We start from the raw sequence: 20800 nt of genomic DNA, 5'->3' as shown, positions 1-20800 counted from the left end.
AAGAAGGTGTTGAGATTGTGAAGGTTTTGGTTGTGTATGACTTGTATCAGAAAGCTGAACTGGCTTGCAGAATGTAAGCTATCAGTTCTGGTGTTTGGATACGATTGTATCAACACTTGGTTTCTGTTTTTGTCTTGTTCTGGAAATATGGAGGAAAACCTATTTATACAAGTAATTGAGCCTTACCCACATCTCTCGTGGGAAGTGGAGAAAGTGGAGTGATGGAGTAGTGGAGTTGCGTGTGTTAGTATCACACGATCAGTCTTGCCCACTTCTCCCATCATCACTAACCGTCCATGTCTTCCTGACACGTTCTTGTGATGGCGCGTTGTGCGCTGCACGCTGTAAACCGCCAGACCAATACCCCAGTATGTATCCCCCAGTTTGTGACATGATGAATGTCTCGAGTGTGTGGATCGTGGGACCCACAGAAAGCAGGTGATGCTAGGTTAAATAACTAAGTTATTTAGGAAGTCGATATTTATGAAATATCGTGTGAATTATATGCATGTAATGCATTGAATATATTCAATATGGAGAAAGCATCGTTGTTTTTAAGGCTTAATGGAGTGAGTCGCGATTTAAGCGTCTTAAAATGGATGCATGTATAGCCATCTTCATGTGATGGTTTGGAGGCTGCGCAGGGAAGTCCTCCCTTGGCCGACCACATGTGTGGTAGAGTGGCGGATGGTAATCACCACGACACCTCATTAACCAGTTAACTCCTGACCAGGGCTATATAACCAAGCAGGTGAAGTTGAATTGACGAGATGATGTTGTGACATTCATCTGCGACCGTTAGTGGAATTAGGGTTTTGAAGAGGTGCGCAAGCATCACTCTTCAGCTTGGTCGAAACCAAGCTTGGGGACATTTTTTGGCAGGACCGACCGGGCATGCGTGTGGACGGCACGCCTATGTACATGTCCATACCTCACTGTCCTGTGAAAGTGCGATCTAGGCCACTCAATTCGACCGGTGAATAGGAGTGGTTGAGATCGATTTGCGATAGAAATCTCGTGCCGCAAAGAATATTTAAAGAGGCGCAACATGCCATCTTCAGGGCGTGCGAACCAAGGCATCCAGCCATGGTTTTCCTTGGACGATCGGGCGTGGAGATAGGTGGTCCCACGATGATCGTGTTGATACTCACCGGACCTTCTTAGTCTATTCTTGGACCCTTCATCCGAGCAGGAGAAAATGGACGCTCGTGATCGATTTGCGACACAAACCCTAATTAGGGTTTTTTCCGGCCGCGTGTTAGCTAGTTTGGCTAACCGAAAATACATGCTATACACCTCATCTGGAGAGGCCGATTGTACGGGGCACTTATTAGGCCGGTGGTGAGTGTGGTGGTATGTGTCCGACCACCTCAGGGTTAATCTAAGTCATCCAACCGTGCTGGTGAAGTTGGATGGTCGTGATCAATTTTAGGTTTTTAGTGGACTTTCCTGCGACCCTCAATTCTTCACGCTGACACAACTTCAGACAATCGTATATTGCAATCTGGTCAGGTTAAGGAAGAGTAGGTCATGCAGGTAGGAAAAGGTCCGCCGGTGTACACCACGGCGCTTGTTCGACCGGCTTTGGGATGATCCACGCCGTCCAACCACGCCGGTGAAGTTGGACGGACGTGATGAACTTGAGACTTCCATAGGCGGCCTTTGTTTGTAGGATTCTTCCAAGCTGCTCCATACCAGTCTAGACATCCAACTTCAGGCTGGTGTTCGGTGGTAGTTTGGGAGGCATGGTAGGTATTCGACCGTCTAGGGAATAAGTGGGCCCGCTGGTGGTCATTAATGTAGTAGCCTGCTCCTGCTGAGGATCGTCTATGCTGGTTAAATCATGCGGCCAACTTGCGTGGTCATGATTGTTTCTGAGACTGATATGGACAGTTCAGATTCAAATATGCTCAATCGGGTTAGTATAACACACCGAGAGATGTAGCCTGTACGCGTATTTCGCGCATGCCTCACTATTAATACTTGGAGATTCGTGTTACTCTGCTGAGAGTAACACTCAGTCGTCATGTCGCACTAATAATGAGAGTTCTGCGGGAACAACACAGGAAATACAAGGCTGGTCATGCATTAATTGATAATGCTATAAATTCATAGGGTATATGGGATTTGTTGCTACATGCTCCATTCTAGGTGCATTAGTAAAGTGAAGAAGTATTCATCACTCATTAATGGCTTTATCCTTTACAGGATGTCAGCGCATAATTTTGGGTTTTACAAGTTTAACCTTAAATGAAAATCCACCATCAACATTTAGCAAACCAAAAATCAACTAAGCACTTTAGTTCCTTTGTTAAATCGATTGTACAAATACAATCGCTTCATTCGTTAATACCAAAATAAAGATAACTCTATTTTTCTCATTAGGTTCTAATTATCCATATAACTTAGACCTTTAAATTTTAAACAAGACAAGTACTAGGTTAGTTAACTAGAAGTTCTTCTTAAGGCATTCAATTAGACTTGAATAACCGAAACCTCCACTTTGATAAGTCTAACTAAGATAAACTTAGCTTCTCTTATCCAGAATCGAATTGTACTAAACAATCCATCCCGTAGACTTTTTCTTTCGTTAAGCCATAAATAATTCATACAAACCAAAATAAATCAACTTGCATAATTATTCACCTCAACCGGGTTGGGAACGAGGAGTTTTCTGTGATAGAAGACAACCTGAAGATTCATGTTGATGGTTCAACTGGAAGTGAAGTAAGGGCTATGATTCATGGTGGTACTCATATAGTCAATTATAAAGTTATTTTGGGGTTGTTACTCATGGCTATGAGTGATGTCTTTACTAGTATTTACCAAAGAGTTGGTTCTGAAGATACCATGTTTTCTCTTTACAGAAGTAAGCTCAGAATACTTAAGTGCATTGGTCATTTTTGAAGGTAGAGCATCAACTAATTCGGAGGGGGAACTACAACTAAGCTTGATGCATGTTGTTCAGATGAATGGCTTCAGCTTTTCAGGTACCTGGGTGTTAAAGTTTGCAAAGTTCATATTTCTTATTATATTCGAGATGGGACTACAGGTCAGCAAGAGTTGTGCTCCTTGTTAGTCAAGATCATTTCATATCCTTGAGGACAAGGATGATTTGAAGGAGTAGGATTTGTCATGAACCTGTTCTCACAGTTCTGGAGTTATTAAGGGCTAACCGGTTCTTTTAGATGCATGTTGGCTAGTCGTACTTAACTGTCAGTTTATCTCTATGTTAATCTAATTTTAATTATTAGTCGCTTGGGTGACTCACACGTAGTGAAAGTGAGTCTAGTCTGGTACTTATATTCCAGCCGAGTCTATATTCAGGTTTATGAAAATTAATCAGTAAAATTATCTTTTCTCCCTCAAATTTCAGTTCTCCCCAATCCAATCTCTATCCTTAGAGATTCTGAGTTGTTTCTGTACTAATTTGTAGTGTTGATCACTACAGGATTAAGCATAAGGTGTCTGCTGGGATAACAATAATGCATAGACGTCGAGTCTAATGAACTGTGACATATCATTGTACCAGCTGAGGTAAAAATGATGCTCAAATGATTTGGATCCACAAACGTTGGTCTAATGAGATTGCTCGATCATGGACCAACATGTATCCCGATATGTCAAGTGTTTGGCAAGAGATCATATATTGTCGAGTTATTGCAGAATACCCATTCTTGATCTACCATGTCATGAGTTGTCGAAGGGAAACGTAGGAATTAGAGTATTGTTAAATATTGGGTGATCGATGGTCGTCCAAGGAAATATTAGATGATAGACCAAGTGGACGGACGTCCAACGAATTATTGCTTCTTGGAAAATCGAGCAACAAAAATGTTGGTAGCAAAACCGAACATTAAAAATGTTAATTAAAATATTGATAGCTGGATAAATATGAAAATTATTGATGCTCAAACTCGATCAGAAATTATCATCGATTCCGAAACTATAATTTTACGTAGCCCTGGATCCAGAAGATGGAGGACTGTCCAACATGGGTAGAGAAACCGACCAACCAATGGGTATGAGGACCGTCCATTGGTAGGGGGAGACCGGTTAGGCGGTGTATCGGGGATTGTCCATTGGAAAGAGGATTGGAGGATTATCTAAGATATGAAGGGTTGTCCAAAATATGGATTAAGGAATGTGGGACCGGTCGTCCTTGGTGTCCAACGCCCAAGTTATACGGGCCACCATGTCGACGTTCGTCCATTCCTGAGAATTTTGGTATTTTTCGTCGGAAATTTGTGCAATATTTTGTATTTCCAGAAGAGTTTGATCTTGACTGGAATTCCCAATTTTGCTTGAATCAGCAAGTATGGTTTTTGATCTAACGTCCAATATTCTAGACTATTAAAATAATAATAGTATTTTAATATTTATGGGTGAAAAAGCCCCAATAGTCGTGAGACCATTTGATTTGTAGGATTTTGGAGAATTGCGCAATTCTTGACAAAATATGGAGAACCGAGGGTTTACACGAATGTGGGAGTCAAGGATTATGGAATAGTATAAAATAAAAGAAACACAGAGGTGTGGGACCGGCCACGCCATGGCCGCCGACCAGTGGGACCAGTCTCGTTCCTCTTTTCTTTCTTTCTTGTTTTTTTTTATTTTCATTTCCTATTTTGTATAGCTCTTTATATCCTCATACGTCCATATTTTTTAGTGCTCGTTCGTGTGTTATTACTGAGTACACTCAGTCTATTTTCTCGGGCTTACTTGATGGTGGCCCATATGTCTAGAAGGTGCATATTTATTACTAATCCATGGAGTTCATCTTAGAAAAGTCGTGAATTGAAGTAATTAAATACTCGTTCTAATAATTTATTTTGTATAGTCAGGGTACGTTGCGACATCCTGAAGACGTTATCGCTCTATACCAGCGGGAAATCTGTTTAGGAGTCGTCCAATCATTAAGATTCTTTACATATGTATTATATATTGTCAGGGAACATTTCGACATCCTGAAAACATTATCGTTCTATACTAACAGGAAATCTGTCTATGAGCCGTCCAATCATTTTTGATTATACATATAAGTGAATACTGAGCCAGGAAGTATATAGAAATATATGAAATATCGAGAGCATATGCGCTGAGGTCCCAATATTACGTCATATATTTATGTCTTGATGAGGTTACATGATCATTCAGAGATCGTTGTAACATGACTTTCATGTCCAAATTATAAAATATGAAATATGAATTTCATATATACGTCTGAAGCCGGGTCAGAAATATATAAAACTTGGCATTTTACAATTTTATCCCTCGTCAAAAATCCACCATCAACAGTAAGTGAACTTGCTCTGCATGTAGAGAGAAAACTGAAAAGTTAATAATTTTTCCTTTCTTCTTATACACAAGTAATAACAAAGTGCCAAGACTGACTAAGAGAATGATTATGGTGTAGAGGAATGTTCCGAATTTTGGATTGTAAAGATTATCTTCGTGTGAATTAAAATATTCCTTACTTGCATTGACAGAATTTGCTCCTCCTTGATTGTGATACGATCCGAGATAGACATTTTTCATAGCATCTATTGAGAATGGTTCAACGACCTGGTTAGGTATCCACCGAGCATCAGCTCCATACACACTTCGCTCGAAACCTGAGAACAAGAAAAAATATAGATAAACATGTTAATACTATGAGATACCATTTTAATTAACTCAATTACCATAATATTAAGAAAACAGATTAATAAGAAAAGAAATAAGTATAAACTAAATTTAAGAAATCGAAAGAAATGAGAATATTTGATAAAGATTACGGCAATGGTACAGAAAACACACAACAGCGTAAGAAATAGCAGTAGCTGAGGATAAGAAATCGAGAAGTAAAGGTTATCAATTGACTAAATTTGAAAGTGAATTTTGAAAAACTAAAAAAATAGAGAAAATCAAAGAATCTTATAAAACTAGGGTAATTCAAATTGTTAAAACATCCAGAGAGAAGAGAAATAATGTATGAATTAAGATTGAAAGGTGGATTAGTTGAGAATCGAGGGCACCGGGTTGACTCCGGTTTTATCGCCATTTTGCAGATCCCATTTCTTTCACGATTTCGGAGATGGAAATATAACTGTTCGTTTTTCACATATTTAAGAAAAAGATTATGAGTATGCTGATATGTTGACAAAATGAAGAGTTACAACTAGTTTTTCGCAGTGGTGTTCAGATTGACCAAGTAGGATTCATGGTACAATGGCTAATGTCACATATATCGTACCTACTTTTTGTTTTCTTTGGTACTCTCTTTTCTTTTTGTTCTTATTTATTTTCTTTCTTTTGGAGGTAAATTTTATTCCCTATATTTCCTTTCCTTTGATTAAAAATAATTGTCTGTCACGTTCTTTTTCCTTTTTTAAATGTGAATGCTCATAATTTAATAAAAGAAATTTCATAAAAAATTTTGAAAAATACCAAAAGTTAAGTGTATTATGAAAAAATAACCATTTAAAAAGGTTTTATGCAAAATAATTTTAGGTGTTTCAGATTTATTAAGGATTACGTGGCCTGAATAAAAAAGGATCACATGCTTCGACTATGAGGCATACATGTTCCTATCATAATTGTGACGATATGTAAAGATTATAGTGTAAGAGGAAAATTACGGTGGACATCTAATAAATATGTATTTTATAACAGTTATTACATGTTAATACCTCTTTTTTAATAAACACAAAAACATATTAGCAACCAGAAATTGTACATCATAATGTTTTACCCAATACAATTCCTTCTAACGCTTTACCTTTCACAAAGTTATGATGGGAGTCATTTTCAACAACAAAAAAAATTACTTTCTTTACACGGCTCAATTTGGCTAAATAATTATCATCTTCACCAATAAAATCCCTATGAACATATTTAAGATCTATTAATTTATCAATATCCAAATAAAACACACATCATTTAGGATATTCTTTATTTTCCAGTCACAACTAGCTGGTTTCCAGTTAAAAAAGAGACTAATTCTTTACAATCCGATCTGATCTTTATGTTTTCACACTTCATCTCTATAACCCATTCTACTGACTTCTTGATAACTATTGTTTCTGTTGCTGAGGGACTTGTTCTGATACCTGGAAAAACTTTGATGTTAGTTATTTTTTTGTTTAACCAGTGAGTTAAACCAATCTCATAGGATTCATCAAATTCTTCGTAAGCTACATCTACATAAGAAAAACATTATGTTTTTGTTCTTCTAATATTTATACATAGGGTTTTATCATGTTTCTTCCTGACTGTTGCGGCAATACATTTCCCAAGGATAGCTCCCAATCCTTAATGGATTTTAATCCAACTAACACACACTATAACGTTTGGTTTAGTATTTTTGAAAGCCACAGAACTTTTATAATTCCATATATCACAAAAAATTATGTTAAATACTTATTTCCATTCATTTAATGGGAAAATAAACCAAGATTTAACCCACAAGAAACGATTAATGTACTCATGCATCTGAATTCTTAACCCAAACCATACCGCTCTAGTGAAATTGCAGGCAGTAAATAGATGTTTGGAGGTCTCAAACCGATGTTCATTACAATTAAATCACACAAAAGGGTCGTCATGTTTTATTCAGAACATCAACAGCCATCTTACAAACAAAAAGATTGATTCTAAGAAGAATTTTTATGTGGTAAATTGTTAGAGCGTTTCTCGGATGAACCCACCAAGCGTTGGTATGTCAAGGTTGGTTGTCATATTTTAGTATCAAAACTCATAAGTCGCTTGATTCGATTACTAGAGTCAACTTCGTTAGGTTAGACTAGGAAGTCTAGAAATTTTGACACATACAAGTATTACTCTGAAGACCTGAAGATTCCGAAGACGTATCGATAACGACAATAACATCATCCTTCCACTTGAGGTTAGTAATACAGGACTTGACTTGTTTCCATTTATATATCATAAGCTTTCAAGTCATTTTTAATTGAAAATGTAACATGCGAAATTATATATATGAAACTCTAGTATAATAGACTTGATCATCATATTGTGATCGAAGTGTCAAGGAACAATATATCAATAGTGATAGGTGATTTATATTGATATTTTGAATTACGAAGTATAATGCTTATCTTTTGAACTTCGTAAATACGACATTAACATAATCTTTGTAACTCGTTACTACATTGTGTAGTGAACATAATTTTGATTTCATGCCTAGAAAACTATGTTTAATTACATGAGTTTAAGGAAGTAGACGTACGAACTTGTTTCGTAGTCGAAAGGAAATCAAAAGGATTGATGGTCCGGTTTTCATTGAAGAACTTAAGTTTGGACCGATACTAACCTATATAGGGAATCAAGATAGAACCGGTCCTAGCTTATGTTGGGAATCAAGGTAGAACGATCCCGAACAATATTGGGAGTCAAGCTAGAATCAATCCTAACTTGCTTTAGGAGTAATGGTAGAACCGGTCCCAATAGGCAAAACTGATTGCTCTAAGTCATGTACACTTTAGGGTTTGCAGATTTGGAAATAGGGTTTGCAAAATAGGAAAGTTAAATCTTAATATAGAGTCCATTATCTTAAGTTGCTTCAGTCTCTTTGAAGATCATAAACGTTCAACCCATTTGATTGTCTTCCAAACAATAAAGGATTAATCTATTTGGTAACCACTCTCCTATCTCAGAAAATAAATCAGAGATATTTGAGTGTGACAAAGGCTTTTATGTTTAAAGTAGAGAAACATAGTTCACCTCTTGATTCCAGCAACCATGTTTAAAGTATAAAAACATATATTCCAGCAACCATTGAATCCATAAGATCAGAAACATATTTCACCTCATCACGCTACCACAAGTAAAGGGAAAATACAAAGAATCCAATTATCACAAGTTACATAAATATTCTTACCATCTCCTACTTTGCAGAGACTATTATTTTTTACAATTTACAGGCCTTTTGTTATGCTGGTCCATATGCAAGAGGCATTACAAGATCCATTTGGGTTATTTACAAGCCAAATGGAAATATTTGGCATTACAAGATCCTAACTTGCTTTAGGAGGTTATTTACCATTTCTAGAAAAATATTTGGCACTAAGAGTTTTAACTCAGAGGTCATTTGGGTTATTTACAAGCCTCCAAGCCAATCTCGTTAGCAAGGACACATTCACTTTGTGATGATTTTTTAGTTCCAGTACCACAACTAGCCTTAGAAGTTTTAATCTTACTCGTTTGTATATTATTAAAGTGAAATTTCGTGTTTTTGCATGGTATTTTTCTTATATAAATTAACCAGTTGACTGCTTATGCTACTCATCATCATCCAGTTGGACTCCAAATAAGAAATGGAAGCAACTGAAAGTTTCGGTCTAAAATAAAATATGTTTACTATAAGAGATACCACACTCCATGAGAGTTACCAAATTCGCCTAAAACATAACAACCTTCACTATGTATTTCTTATTAAAAAGAAAAACAATCTTCACTATTATTTTTATTTTGTATGTGAAGCCTAGACCCAAGCTCCTACCCAAACGCAGCTAGTTGAATTGGCCCTACTGTCAAATCCAACCCACAAAACCCAATTATACAACTATACTAATATTTGTACTAGCTCACCAAACCCAACACAACTGCACTAAGATTTGTACTAACCCGTCAAACATAACTGTACAACTACACTAATATTTGTATTATTTGGACAAACCTTTATTGTGGAGGCTCGGGGGCTGGCCTTGGGCCAAAGTTGACAAAGTTCAACATTGGGCAGCAACCAAGGAGGGGGCATCAAATTTTGTTTGTAATATCCTGTTACTATGAATAGTGAAACTGACTTGTAATCGGAGGATTCACCATCAAGATCGTCTCATTCAAGAGATAAAATCCACAATATCTTCAAATATATTGTTGTATATTATTACTATTTTTCTATGTATATCATCTTACGAGAGAATTGTATCATCCCAAAAATATCGTTAAAGTGATATTATGTGGCCAAGCAATATTACAGTTTGCAATTTTGGGATCTTTAATTTGTTACAGGAAAAACTATGTGGGAATAATAAAAAATAAAATTATTTTTGTGGGATTTTTTACTTAGTGGAGTATTACCGCAAGCTGCAAGTCCGTAAGTGCAACCACCGTAAAAATGATTCCTAAAAAAAAAAAAAAAAAAACAGATTCATACGGAATTTTTTTTTGACATTTTCTACTCGTGGTCAAAATATATTGACAAAAAGTCAAGCAATCATGGCAACATTTTGGATGCCTACTTTGGGCATCTCCGATTCCAGGGCTGGCCTTGTGGAGGCTATTTGTACAAACACTTGTGGCATGATTAAACCCCTGGCCTATTGAACTCTTGACTTCCTCGTTATCATAAATACAGAACTGATGAGAAACCACTAAGTTGTAAGCTTGGACGCAAACAACAATCCAATAATTCTCCATGCAGCCTTGTAAATTTTTTATTCCCTCCGTTCCTAATTAATAGGCTTGTTTTGTTTTTATAGAAAATTAAGGAAATTAAGAGAACTAATCATTGAAAGTGATCCTCATGACACTTGTCAATAAAAGAAGTGAAGTAAATGGTTCACATGACACTTGTCAGCAAAAGAAGTAAAGTGAAATGGTCACATGACACTTGTCATCAAAAGAAGTTAAGAGAAAAGTGGTCCCAGAAAACTAAAGTAACATTTGACTTTCCCAATTAGGAAACCAGCCTATTTTTTTGAAACATCTATGTATAGAAACCAGCCTATTATTTAGGAAGGCAGTGAGTATTTTATTTTGTAGGAATTACCTATAGGTACTAATATAGTGGTATTAGTTAGTGGCAGGTCCATCCACTAAATCCCAGTAATCGGAGGTCCATAATTAAAAGAAAACAGAAAAATGGACCAAATTTTTTTATTCCAGGTCTTGTACACGTGCGGGTTTAGGCCTGTGAAATATAAAAATACCAAAAATAACCTTTCATATTTAAGAGATCTATAAGCACGAGAAGAACATTTCACATTTCATATTCATTTTCTTTTTCTCTTTCCTCTCACTGCTACTGCGATCGGATTTGGTCTTCTTCAACCTTTCTCGTTTCTACCAAATCAGATGAAGATTTCTCTGTTGCAATGTTTATATTAGGGTTTTCACGATCTAATTGTGGTTGTATTTGATTACGTTTTTGATCTCCGTGTCTAATTTGTTGATTATTTTACTAGATCTAGATGAATAATCACATTGTTTGTTCATTTCGTTATTAGATTTGATTATACCAGTTCCATTTTTGTTGGTTTTAGATTTGTTTCAGTTTGTTTTTGTGTATGAACCAACAGTACGCATATCCCGTACTGACAGAAACCTAGTCTACTTTTAAGAAGAAGAAGAAGAAGAAAGTGCATCGTTATGATTTACGACGAGAATATTTTTTTGTGTTTTCAGGTATGTTTTCTAATCATCTTGTTTGATTATTTTGTTCGGTTTTTCTTCTTTTGATTTGTTTTTTGATTGTATTATGATGATCAAATCGATTTTCATGACGCTTTTATGTTTTTTTAGGTTTGTTACAGTTTTTTTGTTGTATGAATTGACAGTACATATATGGCGTACTGATATAAAATTCTTCTGATTTTGTTTTATTCGAATTTTTTCCAGTTTTTTTTGGTGCGATCCATGAGTATGTATGTATAATACTGAAGTTTTGTCACCTTTTTTTAGTCTTATCCGTCAGTACATATACGAGATACTGTAATATCTATTTCGATCCTCTTATTTTTCATAGATCTGTTACCTATTCTTGTCATGCAGTTGATTTGTAGTTCATGAATCTTCAGTACGTATATCGCATACTGATAGGAAGTGCAATTTGGCTGTCTTTTGTCTCCTTTTTTAGTCTTATCCGTCAGTACATATACAAAATACTGTAATATCTGTTTCGATCCTCTTATTTTTCATAGTTCTGTCAGCTATTCTTGTCATGCAATTGAGTTTTGCCACTTTTTTGACATGCAATTCAGTTTTTAGTTCATGGATCCGCAAAACGTATATGTCAAACTGATATAAACTTCTTATGATTCTGTTTTATTCAGAGTTTTGCCACTTTTTTTGGTTTGATCCATGAGTACGTATGTGAAATACTGAAATATGTGCTTTGATTCAGTTATATTCATGGATTCATCACTTCTTGATATGCAATTGATTTTTTAGTTTATGAATCCGCAGTACGTATATGACGTACTGATATAAACTTCTTTTGATTCTTTTTTATTCATAGTTTTGCCACTTTTTTTTTTTTTGGTTTGATCCATGAGTACGTATGCGAAATACTGAAATAAATGGTAGTTGTTGTTGTGTTTTAATATTGTTATACTCTGATCACATTTACAGGTTCAATATGTCTAACGGATAGATACTCTACATGTAAGCAGTGTTGCAGATATATACTCAGATTTGTAAGTGGGTAGCAGATATGTACTCAAAATTTTGTAAACAGTGTAGCACATATGTATTGTAAGCGGTGCTCCAGATATATACTCAGATTTGTAAGTGGTGTAGCAGATATGTACTCAAATTTGTAATTAGTGTAGCAGATATATACTCAAATTTGTAAACAGTGTAGCAGATATGTACTCAAATTTGTGGTCATTTCCATGTTTTAATTAAACTTGGACCTCCAGATAAAATAAAATCCCGATTTGGTATAAACAGTATAGCAGATATTTACTCAAATTTGTGGTCATTTCCACATTTTAATTAAATTTGGACCTCCAGATAAAATGAAATCTCGATTTGGTAGAAGTATGTTATTTCACACGTATTTAAGCAGTAGGGTATATTAGTCATTTCCATGTTTCAAAGAACTATGGACCCTAGGATAAGGGTAAAATCCGGCTAGACCCTACTATAAATAACCTTATGGGCTTAGGACCAAACAAGAAATTTTCCATTACCTATAGGTACTATTATAGTGGTATTAGTTAGTGGCAGGTCCACCCATTAAAGCCAGTAACCAGAGGTCCATAATTAAAACAAAAAAAAAAAAGAAAATGGACCCAATTTTTTAATCCCGGGTCCTATACACGTGCGGGACATATGAGACGTATTATTAAAATTCCTAAAACACCCTCCAGTATATAAAACACAATAATTATATGTCGTTCATTTCTATTCATTCTCTCATTTTATGTTTCAGAGAAGAGCTCCGAAGATGAAGATTTTTTGAGGTCCTTGATCGATTCGTGAATTCGAACTCATATTGTGTAATCGGTAGGTGAAATTATTACTACTAGTCCTCCGTTTAATTGATTTCATCTTTAATCGTGTTTTTTTTTCATTTTTGAATTTCTTTTACATGTAAATCATCTTGATCTTTCTGCTACTCATTAATCACTTGAATTATCTTGATCTTGCATTGTTGGTGATTTCTTCGATCTTTACATATATATGGTCCTTTTTTTATGTTTGATTAAATTTTCAGATCTAGATGGATAATTACGTTTTTTGTTTATTTCGCTATGAGATTTGCCTATACTAATTTCTTTTTGTTAGTTTTAGATTTTTTCAGTTTGTTTTTCTTTATGAACCAACAATACATATATGATGTATTGGTAGTTTTTGATGGAAATAGTTCAGATCTAGAATGAAAATCATGTTTATGTTTATTTTGTTGGCCTTTTGTTTTTGTTTGTAAGTATTCGATTTCTTGGTTAGATTAGTATGTTCTTAGCTTATTTTAATTTTCAATTTGTTTATTAATTTTTGTTCGTTCTTTTTTTTTTGTCAAAATCATGCTTGTTTGTTGTTACAGATTGTTTGGATCAGCGGTACATATATGGAATGCTGATAAAAATTGCTTTAATTTTTTTATTTATAGTTTTATTAACTTTTTTTGCTTGATCCAGAAGTACATATATGTACTGAGATATAACTGTTTTGATTATGTTGTATTCGTAGATTTATAAGTTTTTTTTTGACATGCAGTTGATTTTTAGTTATGAATCATATATACATATATGGAATACTGAAAAGAACTTCTTTAATTTTGTTATATTCAAAGTTTTATTTACTTTTTTTGCTTGATCCAGAAGTACATATATGTAATACTGAGATATAACTGTTCTGATTCTGTTGTATTCATAGATTTATAAGTTTTTTTGACATGTAGTTGATTTTTAGTTATGAATCATAGGTACATATATGGAATACTAAAAAGAACTGCTTTAATTCTGTTATTTTCATAGTTTTATTCAGTTAATTCGTATGATCTAGCAATGCGTATACGAATTACTGAATTAAAACTCTTTTCGATTCTGTTATATTCATAGATTCATCGGTCTTTTTTATCTTGGAGTTGAATTAGATAATGAATCAACAATTCATATATGGATTACCTAAAGGTAACATGATTTTTTGTTTTGTTTTTGCAGGTTCGTTGTTGTTCGCCATAGTGGATTGTAATTCGATTGATAATTTTTTCAGGTTAGTTTCATGTAAAATGAGCAGTATTATTTTGATGTGTTCAACGTTTTGTATGTAGCTTATTGCATGTACTACTCATTTTTATCTGTTGTTCATCATGGTTATGTCAATATTGTTACGTTTTGGTTGCATTTACAGGTTCAAGATGTCTAGTTATAATCCAAACACTAGGAACTTTTTTGAGTATACCATTTATGTTTTGCAAATTAACTAGATTTATTTTCAGTATATCATTTATGTACTGCAAATTCATAGTGTCTAACACACATAGACTCATATATGTTAGCATAAAAATGGTTTTTTAATGAGTATGGAAGTTATGTACTAAAAATTCTGAGCCTTTTTTTCCGGTTTCAATTTGTGTAGCTTTTTAGTTTCTGAGAGTATATCATATATGTACTCTTATATTTTGCAGGTTTTTTATCCTCTAGCATATGCTTAGTTCCTGGAGAAGATATTGCATTAGTTCCTGGAGAAGATGTTGCTACTTGGTCCTCTTCAAATAAGGATTAGCTCATGATGTTGATTTCTTATGATAACACATTTTATGTTTGGATGAATACACGTTTATAACATGTGCATGGTAATACTAAAGCTCATGAGGATCTACATACTACAAGTCTTATTAATGCATGCATATAATTTCATATTTTTAGCTTGATTATATTGAACCAGTGATATCGATCGCCCATTATTGTAGGTTTTATCTTGGTTGCAGCATGACTTGTTAAGATACAGAAATCCAAGATGCATCTGACTTGTAGTGGTCTCTTATACCACCAAAGTGTGTTTCCATGGTCTCCATGTCTAGTGTTTATTTGTGTCTAGCATCGAAGTATGTCTACATGGTCTCCATGTATGTTATGAAGTTGTAAGCAGTTCAGCGGATATGTACTCAAATATGTAATTAGTGTAGCGAATATGTACTCAAATTTGTAAGTAGTGCAACAAATATGTACTCGAATTTGTAAGAAGTGCAGCCTATATGTACTCTAAAATTTTGAGTGCGGGTTTTATACACCAATGAATTTGAGTGCAGATTTTATGAACTTTCTTTTTTCGCATTTTTATGAACTGAGATTATAAAAAAAAGATCTTTTATCCCAACAATTGCAGGTACACTAGCAATCAAATATATACATAAAAGTTCTAAGATTATAACAAAAAAAATAAAATAAAGGCAGACAAATTAAGAGAAAGAGAATTAAACATAAAACTAGATCTTCCACCCCAATGCCACCAACACCAAGACCACCACCACCGCTACTAAACTATGTCTCCAGGCACCACTACCTGTTGGATCATATTGTAAAAGTTAGTTTCACGTCAAAATGAGTAATTAAGAAAAAGAAACCATCATATATGCACTGGCGGATCATATTAGTCAAAATAAACTAATTTTTTTAAGTACAACATACATGTACTACTGATGTACACTGTCAAAAGCAAAAGAAACTATCATATATGCACCCACATGTCCTATTAAACTAGAATTTTCAAATAAACTAGAATTTTCAGTACAACATATGCGTATTGTTGACTTCTACTTTGAAAAGCCACTACACCAAAACAGACATTTTGTTACACAAATATGTGTGACTTCTTAATTATTGTCACACATATAAGTGTAATAAATATGGTGTTATTCTTTTGTTACACATCAGTTGTTACACTTACAAGAGTGACACAAATTAATTAAAGTCACACTAAAATCTGTTACTAAGATTTCACACATATTAGTGTAACAAATTTATGATCAAATTAGAAAAAAAAAATATAGATTTTATTTTCCCCCAATTCGAGATGCCTGCACCAGTGCTCCCACACTCAAACATTCACATGAAAGTATCACAAAAACCATTGTATTCATTGAAAGTATGTACAAGTCAAGACAGTGTATATGCTACAAGTATACAAGTTGCTAAAAACCAATGGAAACCAAGATTTCATGTGCACTATAATTTACAATAATCGTACCATAACAACGCGGTTTAGATCACCACTCCATGAAAATTAATTTAATTACCAGTGTCTTAATAATGAACTGGTCCATCAGTGCATATACCTAACCAGACGACTATATACTTTCCTTGTATTCTTTTAGAGCCCAGCAAAATGAATCACTAACGGCTCCATGTACTATATCGGATGTGGTGCAGCAGAGGGGTCTACATCTGCAGATGCTAACGAAGGTCTTCCTGCACAGAGCATACAAAGTAAAAGGACATAAAAGAACATGAGAACGGACTGGGAACAAATAGGGATCAACGCAACATCAGACGAGAATCAAGTTTTTTTCCAGAAAAAACAACCTGAGCTTAAGTCCACATTTGTTGTGTTGTTTGCTGAAAATAACGAATTTCAAAAATATTAAGTAACAAACCTAACTAAAAAAAACTAGACATAGATAAAGCTCATAAATTGATCGACACTATAATTCAAAAATAAAATAAAAATGGAAACGATAATGGAGACATTGATCCATACTCTGGTTATACGTAGGTCTGCCGGTGATGCATGGTAGTTAGAACTGTTGTGCTTAACGCTCGTAAAGGGGGATTATTCATGTCACTGTTTTGAACTTGAGACTCTAAAAATGCAAAGTTCACCCTTAGCATCACTATGTAGAGCATCTACTGCATTGATAAAATCATTAATATATCTAAGTGGTTTATGCATAGGTTTTGAACGCAACTACTGATATATAACTAAAAATGCAATATAAACTGCAATCACGTGTTATTATTTTTAGTGTGAGTGTACAGAAACATAGAGAAGATGTAAATTATGGATGGTGATAGGAAACCAAACCTCTTCCTTTCTTTTTTTTGAAATAGAGAAGGCTTCCAAAAATGCTTTTGAACTCCAGTAACAAGTTCCGTTACCTGAGACAACAATTATAAACGTGATTTAGTTCTAGAAATTGTTCCAAGGGTGGTTTAGTCTGTTTAAATAGTTAGGAACTGTGCTTCTACAATAGGCACAGTTCAACAATCCGCGCTAACTGCAAGAGGCCTAAGAACTAGATTCTTTAAATATTGTTGTTGTACCATTTAAACATATAGGGACATTAACACAGTACACTGATTATGAGTGAAAAACAAAAGACTTGCTGGTGATTGCGTATATACCCATTTTCACAAGAATTTTATCCAGCTTGCCTCAACGAGTGTGTCCGCTTTATGAATTTTATAATGTTCTCAATTAATTTAGTATTAACATAAGACTTGTGAGATCACAGTAAAAGATAAAGCAAAGCAACAACTCAAAACTGCAAATTTGCAAAGAAGGAAAATATAAACACACAAATGGATTTGTTACACAAAAAGGCAAACAACCATATAAGGACTTGTACACAACCATATAAAATCAACAAGGGCTTGTATATGTAACTTCTTTTATTAGGACTTGTACAGAACCACATAAAATCCTGTCTGATAAGCAACACAATAGACTTTACCTGGACAAGTTTATATATTCTAGCAATAGGTATAATTTAGTTTTGTGAGGAATGGAGAAGATATGAGGAATGTAATTAGACATACCTCTTGATATGAAATACAAAAATATCCACAAGACAGAAGGGGAAATGTAGCCAGCGAGAATGGATTAATTTTTGATAAGATATGCTCAGCCTTGTTTCCAACTTCTCCTAACAGTTTGAATTGGAATCGGTTATAATTCAAAATATTTTCATGGAACATTATCGTCAGTAAGCATTGTTAGAGTGATGAATTAATTTACCAAAAGCGAACCACATAGTGAAAAGGAACCAACAATAAAAACACACAAAAGTTCAGTTCTGCTAAACCTTGAAAACATTCGCAGCTCAAGCCAATTGAAGGAAATGATGTTGCACAACAACGATTTTTATCTCTATCCCATCCCCTTATCAAAAAAAAAAAAAAAAACAAAACAAAAATCAGAAATTCACAAGTAAACCTTATCAAAACATATTCTTCAAGCTCAATAGAATAGACCTACTGTGTTTCCTCAAATAATCGGAGAAATCAACAACAAAAAATAGAACCTTAAATATATAATACTCAAATTTAATCTTTCACTTATCCAAAGATTCAGAAGAAAAAGGAACTTCACCAAAAAGACAAACCTTTGTTTATACTTCGAAATAATTGATGTTGCTTATGTTGACAAGAGTATTCCCTTCTTCCATACTTGAGTTTTATGATTATCATTAATAACGAAAAGATTTAGAATCTTCGACCAAAAGGAAAACCCTAATACCAAATCGGATCTCGAAATCAAACAAAAACAAACCCTAATGCGAAATCAGATACCGAAATCAAACTAAAAAAAACCATCAACTGCTTCAACAGAACCAATAAAGATTAAGAAAAAAAAATCTATTAATTAAAACGATTAAACGAAAGAGATTTGGTTTCCTTCGTTAAGATAGAGAGATAGACCTGGAAAGAAAAATTGATTTCTTCGAGAATACAGATCGAGTAGATTCAGGGGAAAATAAAGAGATTTGGTTTCAATTCATTCTGAACTTTGGTAAAAATTTTAGACGGAATTGAAAAAAATTGAGGCAGAGGAGCGAGAACTGAAAATATTGGGGGAAAGAAGATGCGAAACTGAAAATTGATTTCAAATGTTAAAAAGTAGAATGGAAGATATATAATGTTTTGTATTATGTAAGATGACGTTATTAAGTGGCCCACCATTTCTACAAGCAGAACAATCGAGACTTCACTCGATATTCAAGTTGGATAAAGATGACCGCTTGAAGGATATTCATGTAATTCCCCACCCTTAATCACGTGACACATGTACTATGAGGTGGCATCACCAAATCTAAACCTTGTAACTATATATATATACTCACATAGGAGTTTGTAACTTGGGACCGACAAGAAATGAAAGTGATAATAAAATGGAACACAGTTCCACTTTCTCCACCATTTCTTTAGCCTTCTTTCATTAGTGTCACGCCAATAAATTAGTATGCGAACCATTAATATCATTTTATTCATCTCTCAATTATTGAGCATGAAAACACAACACGTTATCAGCACGAATTTCTCAATAGCTATGATGGTTCTGTTTGATCGAATGACGGAGATGCAACGTCAATATTCATATCAGCGAGGATTATTATCTTTCCTTCCCTAACTTTCTTTGCCTTGATTTTATTAATATGGTTTTAGTATGATACTTACCTTATTGTTTTATTGTGATCAGGGTATCATAATAAATTAAGATTTCAATCTCTATTAAATCTTATATTAACTAAGGCGCATGTATATCGGCAGAATATATATGTTAATTAGTAACTGTTGGTAAGTATGGGATGGTGAGTATTGCAACTCTATGAACTTTGTTAATTTTCTTTATCATATTATTATGGTACTAACGGTTTTTAATATCAGTAAAGCGAGAAATTATTGCATCCTTGAAGGATAGCGTAAATTTGATTTTCTCAGCTTTGATAATCTCCAGAAATTTTGAAATAGTTCCACCAGAAGATGGAACATTGTGTGGGATAATATGGGTGCAAAATGTGTGCTCCGCTAGCATGTTGATCCCAGAAGTGACCCGTTACAAAACTGCTAGTCGTACCTATCGGCGGTCCCTGAATTGACCAACTAGGAAACTTTGCCATAAACAGTTTATCCTTCTGGGCACTTGTAAACTAATATTTCGTTGACCCTGAAGGTGACGAAGTTGGAGATTTGTTGATATTGTATTAGTGCCATATGTGTTTTTATGTTTATCTTTTGTTTTAAGTTTTGTTTATTTTCTTTGCTTATTTTTGTAAGTAATGGATTCCAGAAGCAATCCATGAGACGTTGTCGACTCCAGAAGCAGTCCAACATATATTTTGTGCCTTCCTGTAATAATCCAAAATTTATGGGTTCCAGTAGTAATCCATAAAATAGACTCCAGAAGTGATCTATCGAAATTTTTGGATTTCAGGAATAGCCCATAAAATTTTGGGTTCCCGAAGTAGCCCATGGTTACCAAATGTTTTTGTTGATGACTCTACTATTTTTCTCCCGTCTATCTTTATCAAAGGATATGGATTCCAGAAGTAATCTATCCAGTAAAGATATGGATGATGGAGATATTTGTCTCAAAGACAGTGGAACAACAAACACAAATTTTCGAACCACTTTTATAACCTTGTAGAGGTTTTTCGAAATGTAAACTATCATTTCAGGTTCGAATAATATGATAGATGGCTCCGGAAAGAGTGTATCATTTTGGTGGTATAAAGGTCATCATTATTGACGCCTTATATTATCCGGATTCCTGAAGAATCTGTTAAGTTTTTGAGAATATTTGGTATTACCACCTTGAAACGATAAATGAGCATTTTTATGGAGTATTTTGT

The 20800-nt window shown here is 34.3% G+C and overlaps 1 long non-coding RNA gene across 1 annotated transcript; it reads left to right on the top strand.

Annotated features, from left to right (window-relative positions):
• Positions 1–13157: 13157 nt before the first annotated feature.
• LOC113317776 lies at positions 13158–15412 on the top strand. The gene is made up of 3 exons (XR_003344000.1): positions 13158–13230; positions 14391–14442; positions 14858–15412. It is a non-coding gene; the product is annotated as an uncharacterized LOC113317776 (long non-coding RNA).
• The last annotated feature ends 5388 nt before the right edge of the window (positions 15413–20800 follow it).

Source organism: Papaver somniferum, chromosome 10 (assembly GCF_003573695.1).
Source record: "Papaver somniferum cultivar HN1 chromosome 10, ASM357369v1, whole genome shotgun sequence".
NCBI lineage: Eukaryota > Viridiplantae > Streptophyta > Magnoliopsida > Ranunculales > Papaveraceae > Papaver > Papaver somniferum.
This window is presented reverse-complemented; position numbering and strand designations above follow the sequence as displayed.